This window comes from Crocuta crocuta, unplaced genomic scaffold, assembly GCF_008692635.1.
Source record: "Crocuta crocuta isolate KB4526 unplaced genomic scaffold, BGI_CrCroc_1.0 scaffold158, whole genome shotgun sequence".
NCBI lineage: Eukaryota > Metazoa > Chordata > Mammalia > Carnivora > Hyaenidae > Crocuta > Crocuta crocuta.
Genome location: NW_027532590.1, coordinates 4017266 through 4027467, shown reverse-complemented (window position 1 = coordinate 4027467; position 10202 = coordinate 4017266).

The following is a 10202-nucleotide window of genomic DNA, read 5'->3' as shown; positions in this document are numbered from 1 at the left end:
TACTATGCTGTTCAATTTGGTGTGCTAATATTTTATTGATAACTTTTGTGTCTATCTGTATCAAGGATATCAGCCTATAATTTTCTTTTTTGTAGTGTTCTTACCTGCTTTTGATATCAGGATAGTGCTGGCTCTGTAAAATGAATTTGGGACCATTTCCTCTTCTTCAATTTTTTGGAAGGGTTTGAGAAAATATGGCATTAATTCTTGTTGTTTAAGTATTTGAAAAAATTCATCAGTGAACCCCCCTGTTCCTGATCTTTTCTTTCATGAGAGATTTTTTATTACTAGTTCAATTTTTTCACTCATTAAGTCTTCATGATTCTGTCTTAGTAGGATGTATGGTTCTAGAAATTTATCCATGTCTTTTAGGGTATCCAATTTATTGGTGCCTAACTGTCCATAATAATGATCTTTTGTATTTTTAGGACATCAGTTTTAATGTCTCCTCTTTCATTTATGATTTAATTTATTTGAGCCTTTTCTTTTTTTTTCTTAGCTAAAGTTTTGCCAAGTTTATTTATTTTTCCCCCCAAAAAAGTTGTTAGAATTCTTGATCTTTTATGTTCTTTTGCTAGTCTCCATTTCATTTATTTCTTCTCTAATCTTTGTCATTCCTTTCCTTCTGCTAACTTTTGGACTTAGTTATGTTGCTTTTTTAAGATCATTCTTTTTTTCTTAATGTAAGCATTTATCACTATAAATGGTTCTCTTATAACCATTTTTACTGCATCTCATAGATTTTTATTGTTGTATTTCCATTTTCATTTGTTTCAATATATTTTTATTTATCTTTTGATTTCTTCTTTGACTCCTTCAATTAAGAAATAGAAGAGAGACGCCTGGGTGGCCCAGTCAGTTAAGCATCTGCCTTGGGCTTAGGTCACGATCTCACAGTTTTTGAGTTCCAGCCCCACATCTGGCTCTGCACTGACAGTGCATAGCCTGCTTGGAATTTTCTTTCTCCCTCTTTTTTCCCCCGCAAAAAAAAAAAAAAAAAAAAAAAAAAAAAATGATTTNTTTTTTCCCCCTTTTTTTCCCCCCAAAAAAAAAAAAAAAAAAAAAAAAAAATTGTGTGCTCTCTCAAGCTCTCTCAAAATAAATAAATACACTTTAAACAAAATAGAAGAACTGAATAGACATTTTTTCAAAGAAAATATACAATGACCAACAGGTACATCAAAAGATGGTCAATATCACAAGATGTTGTATAGAAGTATTGAATCACTATATTGTACACCTGGAACTAATATTATAATGTATGTTAACTAACTGGAATTTAAAGGAAAACTTAAAAAATAGATGTTCAATATCACTAGTGAGATAACTACCTCACATCTGTTTGAATGGCTATTATCACAAAGACAAGAGAACAAATATCAGTGAGAATGTGAAGAGAAAGGAACATTTGTGTACTGTTGGTGGGAAATGTAAATTGATACAGCCCAATGGAAAACAATTGCATTCTTTTTTTTTTTAAAGTTTATTTATTTTGAGAGAGAGTGTAAATGGGAGAGAAACAGAGAGAGAGAGAGGGAGGGAAAGAGAGAATCCCAAGTAGGCTCCATGCACTAGCTGAGAGCTCAAAGCAAGGGTCAATCCCATGACCAGGAGATAATGACCTGAGTCAAAATCAACAGTCAGATGCTCAACTGATTGAGTCACCAGGTGCCCTGAAAACAACTGCATTCTCTGGTGGTTTACCCAAAGGAATTGAAAACTTAGGTCCACATAAAATCTGCACATTCAAATTTATAGTAGATTTTTTTTCATAATTGACAAAACCTGAAAGCAATCAAAATGTCCTTCAGTAGATAAATGAATAAATAAGCTGTGGTACATCCAAACAATACATTAGCACTAATATTAGCACTAAAAGGAAGGGAGCTATCAAAACATGAAAAAACAGGGAGGAAACTTAAATTTATGTTAAGTGATGAAAGCCAATCCGAAAAAGCTATTTACTGTATGAGTGCAACAATATGACAATCTGGAAAAAACAAAAACAATGGAGACAGTAAAAAGATAAGTGTCGCCATGGATTAAAAGGAAGAAGGGATGAAGGAATAGAGCATGGAGATTTTTAAGGCATTGAAAATAATCTGTATGATATAATAACTGTGGATACAAGGTCTTATACAGTTTTTCACATCCATAGAATGTACAATACCAAAAGTAAACTCCACTGTAAACTAGGATTTTAGACGATAATGGTGTATCAGTGTGAGTTCAATTATAACAAATATACTTCTCAGTGGAAGATGTTAACGAGGAAGGCTTTACATGTTCAGAGACAAGGAGTAGATGGGAAATACCTGTATTGTCTGTTCCATATTGCAGTAAACCTAAAATTGATCTAAAAGAATAAAGTTTATTTAAAAAAAGAGAAAGTGACTTCACTTAGTACCAAAATCTTTGAACATTAGTATCTATTAATTACCTTTTTTGTCTTTCAACATTGTTTATACTTTCAGGTTTTGAGAATCTATTCTGAATAGGATACATACAGGAACCCAGAGAGGACAGCTATACTATAAGCTACTGAGACAAGCAGCTAGAATATTTGTATTTGCATAGGGAATAAACTAACATGAAATGTAGAAATTAATTACTTTGACATTGAAGCTAATAGTAGGTAATGTTTAAAAAGGGATTATTGTGCATCAGCACTATTTTAAACAGGATATCTGTTTGTCTATCTATCTATCTATCAAGAGAAAGAGAGAGAGGTAGAGAGAGAGAAAATGATTTGAACTTTGTAACATCTTATGAGGTAGGTAAGAAGAGTTCTCAAAGGTGCAGTAGTTTTAAATTTTATTTAACTTAGTCCATTTCTCATACAAGATTTGAAGGAACATTAACATTTATGTTTATTAAATGTTTTTATTTTATAAAAAGGTTGACTTCAAATTTGTCAGAATAAGCAAAAATTATAAAAATGAGACATCATGGGGTGCCTGAGTGGCTCAGTCGGTTGATCGCCAGGCTTTGGCTTAGGTCATGATCTCATGGTTCATGGGTTCAAGCCGCATTTGGCTCTGTGCTGACACCTACCTCAGAGCCTGGAGCCTGCTTCAGATTCTGTGTCTCCCTTACCCTCCCCTGCTCAACTGTCAGTTTCTCTCTCTCTCTCTCTCTCTCTTTCTCTCTCAGAAATAAATAAAAACATTTAAAAAATAAAATAAAAATTTTAAAATTTAAAAAATGAGACTTCAAAGCACAAAATATGGATCATGGGTGAGGGAACTATCATAAAAAGCTACATAGGTAATCTTTGGCCCAATAATATGTGCTTTAGATACTATTTTTCAAACTTTCCAAAATTGTTTTTTCCCTAATATGCTCCATATACTTCTTCAAAGTGTTAGAGTAGAGATTTATCTTATAACAGTGCTTATTTATCTGTACGCAATACAACTTAGATTTACTCACTTGAATAAATTGTAGACAAGTATTTTGACTTTTATTATGCAAAACACAGCCATATTATCCCCAAATCTTGTGGCTGAAAGAATCAAACACCCACATTTGCAAACAATCAAGTCACTTTCTAAGTAGAAAACAAGTATGTCTTGATGAGTTCTTCACTATCTATTTAAACACTTCTAAGAAAATGAAGTTATTTGTTGTTCTCAAGATTGATTTTCTTAAATTTCTCTCAACGAGCTATACCTATAAAATCAGCAGAGTCTGACTTCACACTCAATGTCATGGATAAACTTACTTGGAGGTTTGGGAATTTCTTAGGCTCCTTTACTCTTGGCGTTAAAAGTATTGCATACATAGATTGATACTTCAGGATGAAAAAAATAAAAATAAAAAATAAAAACCTAGGTCACCTGGGTGGCTCAATCAGTTAAGCATTAAACTATTGATTTTGGCTCAAGTCATGATCTCCCGGTTGGTGAAATGGAGTCCCAGGTGGGGGCTCTGTTCTGATAGTACCATCTCTCTCTCCCAATTTCTCTCTCTCATGCTCCCTCTCTCTCTCTCTCTTTGTCTCTCTCTCAGTCTCTCAAAATAAATAAGTATTTTTTTAAAAGGCTTAAAAAACCCCACCAGTTTTATATGCTAGGTTACTTTAAAATTTTTTTTAATTTAAATAAATTAAAATGAAACGTTAAGTTTTATTTATTTCTAGGAGAGAGAGAGAGACAGCCTGAGCAGGGGAGGGTCAGAGAGAGAGGGAGTCACAGACTGAAACAGGCTCCAGGCTCTGAGCTGGCAGTCAGCACAGAGCCCGACTTGGGGCTTGAACCCACGATCCGTGAGATCATGGCCTAAGCAAAAGTCGGACGCTTAACCGACTAAGCCACCCAGGCGCCCCAATGTTAAGTTACTTTTAAAAGTAAATTAAACCCAAGTACTCTTTAGGTGGGGCAGGGAATCAGAACAGTTTTCAACAGTTTAAATAAGTCTGAAAGAAGGTGAAGGGAGGAGTAGGAGATGAAGGAAACTTTATGAACATTTATCTGTGAATGATTACTGTGACTACTTTGGTAATAATATCCAAGGAAGAGTCTTACAAACATAATGCATAGTTAAACTACAGCTGTATTTTGCTTAAATTTTACCTTAAGTTGAAGGTGCATTTCTCTTATTGTTAGTTAATAATAAACTGTAGTTAATAATAAAGTTAATTTGGACTTATTTTCTTATATTTAAGAGTCATTTGGTGTCTTTTTCTGTGATTCTTGTAATTTCATTTTGCACCATTTTTACACACCAGGTTTGTGTCTTTTTTCTTCTCATTTCTTTACATGACACGCTTGTCCGTTTTCTGTGACATGACATTCTATTCTCTATAATCCATTTGGTTTTTTTCTCATTAACTTCACTTTTTTAAACTTGTTTTCAGTGGAATTTACTAAAATTTTAGTTTTCCATTCTTGTATTTTAATTTGTATTTTAATACTTTATTTTAGAAACTATTTTTCAACTTCCGGGCTATAAAAAATAATATATGCTTTTTCCTAGAATTTATTATTTTATATTTTATATTTGTATTTCTTGTACATTTTTTCATTTATTTTGTATATGATATGAGGAATGAATACAATTATATTTTTATCCAAAAATGGATGTCTAGTTTTCCCTATTAGAATATTACAGGTCATTTTTTTCCTACTTATGTGAGATGTTTCTTTTATTATAACCATTAATATACATGTTGATTCTCTTTTTTTCATTTTCTGTTCCTTTACATTATATATTTATAAACCAAAAACTTAATTGTGTCTTAGTTTAATGTTTTCCTAGTTTAGTACCTGACTCCCATGACATTTGCTTTTAGAATCAAGTGGTATATAGCTTTAGGAAAAACATGTTGGTATTTTTACTGAAGGAAGTAATATTAGATTTATAAATTACTTCCAGAGCATTGTCATCTATACAGGTAATCCTTGCTTTTCAAAACTTCATGCTATGGCTATTCGCTTTTACAAAAGACTTAACATTAGTACCTGTTTTTGCCAACCAAAGGCAATGTGAACAGGATTTTTGCTTTTATGAAAAATGTGAGGGGGAAGCAAAAATAGTGTTCAGTGTTTGTTTTACAGGGAGTCATTGTAGTGGTAGTGGGCACACTGCCAGTGAGAGTGGCCTTGCTAAGCCCCCTCCCTTGGAGCTACACTCAGCATCTCAGTATTAAGCCGCCGCCATAGCTTTGAACTGTGTCTGAGAGCATCTGTGCTTTATCTCAATTTATTCTGTGCATCTGTTTGCAATATGTGTCTTAAGGTATCAGAAAATTCTAAGAGACATTAATTTTTTGCTGTGGGAATGTTCAAAGAATTTCCATATAAATTGATGGTAATTGTTTCTTCACTCCATTCCATATCAACTTGTGAAGTTTCATAAGAACCCTCCACTTTTGGATACTGTATATCATTCAGCCTTCATAGAATAGAACATGGTATGTCTTTCAATTGTTTCAAGTTCACTTTTGTGTCTTATTTTTAAGACACAATTTTGAATAAATTTGGCATGTAACACATTGCTTAAGTTTAAAGTACACAGCATGTAATTTTGATACATTTACATATTGTAATATTATTGTCTATGTAGCAATATCTATCACATTACCTAATTTAGCATACTATAATTGTCTATATTCATTATAGTGTGTATTAGGTCTCTATGACTTATTTACTATTTATTACAAGTTTATATCCTTAAATACCATCACTCTTTTCCTCCCCTCTGTATCCCCTCGTAACCACCATTTTACTCTTTTTTATAGGTTTAACTTCTTAGATTACACATATAAGTGATATCATACAGTACTTGGCTTTATCTGACTTATTTCACATAGCATAATGTGCTCAAGCTCCATCACTGTTGTCTCAAATGGGAGAATATTTTTGTTTGTCGTAGCTGAACAATATTCCATTGTGTATATCTGCTGCAAAAAATTCTTAATGTTGATTTATTTTTGAGAGATACAGAGTATGAAAAGGGGAGGGGCAGAAAGAGAGGGAGGCACAGATCTGAAGCAGGCTCCAGGTTCTGAGCTGTCAGCACAAAGCCTGATGCAGGGCTAGAACTCGTGAAATGTGAGATCATGATGTGAGCCAAAGTCAGATGCTTAGCTGACTGAGCTACCCAGGTGCCCCTGTACTGCATCTTCTTTATCCATTCATTTGTTGATGAACTTATGGGTTGTTTCCATATCATGGCTATTGTCATGAACTGCCATGAACCTGAGTGTGTATATATCTCATTGAAATCCTGTTTCCATTCCCTTTGGATATATATGCAGGAGTGGAAATGCTTGATCATGTGGTAGATCTATTTTTTAATTTTTTGAGGAAAGCTCATATTGTTTTACACATTGCTTGGATCAATTTACATTCCCACCAACAAAGTATAAAGGTTCCTTTTTTACCACATCCTCTCTAGCACCTGTTATCTCTTATCTATTTAATGATAGCCATTCTAACAGGTGTAAAGTGTAATTTATCCAAAGAGGAAATTAAGATGGCCAATGGGCACATGAAACAATGCTTAATACCACTAATCATCAGGGAAATAAAAATCAAAAACACTTTTGTGTCTTTGAAAATTTTAATATTTTCTTTACATAGATTTTAGAAATATCTTATTAAGGATTGTGGGTGTTTAATGCTTTTATTTCTCTTATAAATGAAGTATTCTCCTCCAATATGTTTTCTAACTATCTATTGTCTCCATGTATGGAGACCTTTAGTCTTGCAAATTAATTTTATAACTTTCTATTAAATACATTATTTCAGCAGGAATTTGTTCGTTTACCTGGTGTTTTGTGACACAAATATATCATTTATAAATAGATATTTTATCTCCATCTTTCAAAATCTTCTGCAAGTAATTGCTTCATCTGTCTAATTCCATAGGTTAACGTTGGGAAATGCTCCTATATTGCTCTCTCTCTCAAGTTCCTATACATCTTACTGGTTATAGCACAAGTGTAGAGCCCTGACTCATCACTGCTTGAGCCTTTTCTTAGGGTTATGTAGCAGCAAGCAACCTTGAGGATAAGATAATAATGCCTTTCTCTGGGACAAAGCATAGGCTTGCTTACCATTTACTATAAAGCAGCAGGTTCCCTAAGCATACCCACGACATGCAAAACGTCTATGTGGGCCAGGCTGCACACTTCCCTCCCACCCCAGGAAAGGGGAATGGGTGCAAACATTTTATCATGCAGTCTGCTGTGCTATAGTAATAAAGTCCTTTGTCTCTGATGAGGAAGTTGTGTGTCTTTTGCCTGCACATACGAAGTGACAGAATAACTTATTAGCTAGTAAGTAGCATAAAATCAAATATCAGACTCAATAGCTAATACATCAATACAGTCTTAAATACTGGCTGTAGCAGAGAAAATCTTATTTTACTACTTTTAGTGAGAATGCCTCATTAAATGTAACTTTAACTCTTATGTTGGTTCATACAGATTAATGATATGATGGAATTATCCATTTTCTTGAGTGCTTTTGCTAGGAATGTGTATTGAATTATGCTAGTTACCTCTTATAAATAATAAATAAATTCCAAATAATAAATTCCAAAAAGTTAGAACAATCAACATAATAAATTATATTGAATTGTTTCCTAATATAGAAGCATTTTTTACATTTCTGAAATAAATTCCATTCAGTATGAAGCAGTTTTTTAAATGTGCTCTTGGATTCTGTTTGCTAACAGTTTAAGATCATTACAAAATATTTATGAATGAAATTGGCCTTTAGTTTTATTTTCAGCTCAAACTTCATCAGGCTTCAATATCTTTGAAGACAGAGAAATCACTTTTTATGATGCAGAAAAATATTATGTCTCCTTTACAGATCATAGTGACTAAAAACAGATTCAATTTACTCCCCAGATTATGACTGGAATGATAATGAGAGTTTGAAATATGTTTATTATAACTATTATATCCAAAGTTCATGATGTTCTTTTAAAAAAGGCAAGCCAGACCTCCCTTGTGATTGTTGGGAAAAGTACTTTGTAAAGTTACTTTTGAGGTCACTGTAATACTTAGGATAATATAATTTGAAAGAATTATCCCTGTGAGTTAAAAATGAGTTGTTGAGGTAAGACTCTACCAGTTAAACCAAGATGCAAATTACCCCAGACCATTCTGTCAGAGCTCTAGTGAGATTTTGGTAATCCTTGCACCATCCTGGCTTTTGAGCTTCTTGACTTCCTTTCCATTAGTATCTTTTCCTTCCCCTTACCTCACCAACTGTTTAACCCACATTCACATTCATTTTAGAACCCTATCATTACCGAAATCCACAATGGACTCATGTTTGTCTCTGCTCTTTGTGTTCCAAGCTAGCTTCAGTCTTTTAGGTCCTACGGTGAAATTAATCCTACCACGGTTTTTCTTGGTCTCTCATGCCCTCATTTTTTTTCTCCCAGTTTACTTTCCACAACCCACTCCTTTGCTTCCTTCACCTTTTAAAATATCAGTAGACAATATCATCCCACCTTGGGTAGATCCAACTTTATAGTTACTTTATACCTCACCTGAACTGCTTGATGTAGCTGAAGGAAAAAAAAACAGAACAAAAAGAGCAAAGAAAAACAGAATGAGGCTGAGAGGTCTCATTTCACCTTTATGATTACTTACCTTAATTGAGCTTTTAATGCGGCCTCACAATCATACTTCATTACCTTCCAACTTTCCTAGGTGACTTTTGCATGCCTTGTTTTTACTAACACCCAACCCCGCATCTCCCTTCCTCACTCTCAGTTGAGGCCCTACTTTCTTTTGTTGACAGAAGAAAAATAATTTTCAAATACTCCCAATAGCACATAAATTCACCTCACTCCATCCATGACTACTTTGTCTTTCTCTTGGTTATTCTGCATGAACAGTCTGTAGACCACACGCAGATGTAGCCCCTCATTTCCCTTCTGAACTATGCACCATCTATTTTCATGTCCTCGCTTTTATTGCTTCTATAGTTCTGCATTCTCTCCTTTCTTATCAATCTCTTCCCTTCTTCAGGATTATTCTTATCATACTCTAAATATGTTGTAATATCTCATTTATTTAAAAAATTAGATTAAATATCTCCTTCCAGCTAGTCTCTCCTTTATCATTAACAGCAAAATTATTTAAATTAATTTTCTATGCTCGCTGTCTGAAATAATTTTCTTTCCCTTGTCTCATTTAGATTCAAGGGGCACCTAGGTGGCCCAGTCAGTTAAGTATCCGACTTTGGCTCAGGTCATGATCCCACAGTTTGTGGGTTCGAGCCCCATGTCAGGCTCTGTGCTGACAGATCAGAGCCTGGAACCTGTTTCAGATTCTGTGTGTCTCTCTCTGCTCCTCCCCTGCTCATGGTCTGTCTCTCTCTGTCTCAAAAATAAACAATTAAAAAAAATTTTTTTAAAAACATATTCAAGACAAAATGTCCCCACCAGTGTATCAGAACAAGCTCATCACTGAAAATCATTTTGCTAAATTGAATCTTATGTACCCTATCCACAATATTTGACAAACTTGATCATTCCATTCTTCCAGAAGCATTTTCTTGACTTGCCTTTCAGTGCACTCTTGCAACTTGGCTTTACTTCTGCCATACCAGCTTCTACTTCTCAGTTTGCCCACTCCTTCTCATCTCAGTGATTAACAAGCTTCATCTGCCCTCCCTGGGCAGTACTTGGGCTTTTCTCCATCTAAACTCGCATCCTTGCTGATGCAAATATCA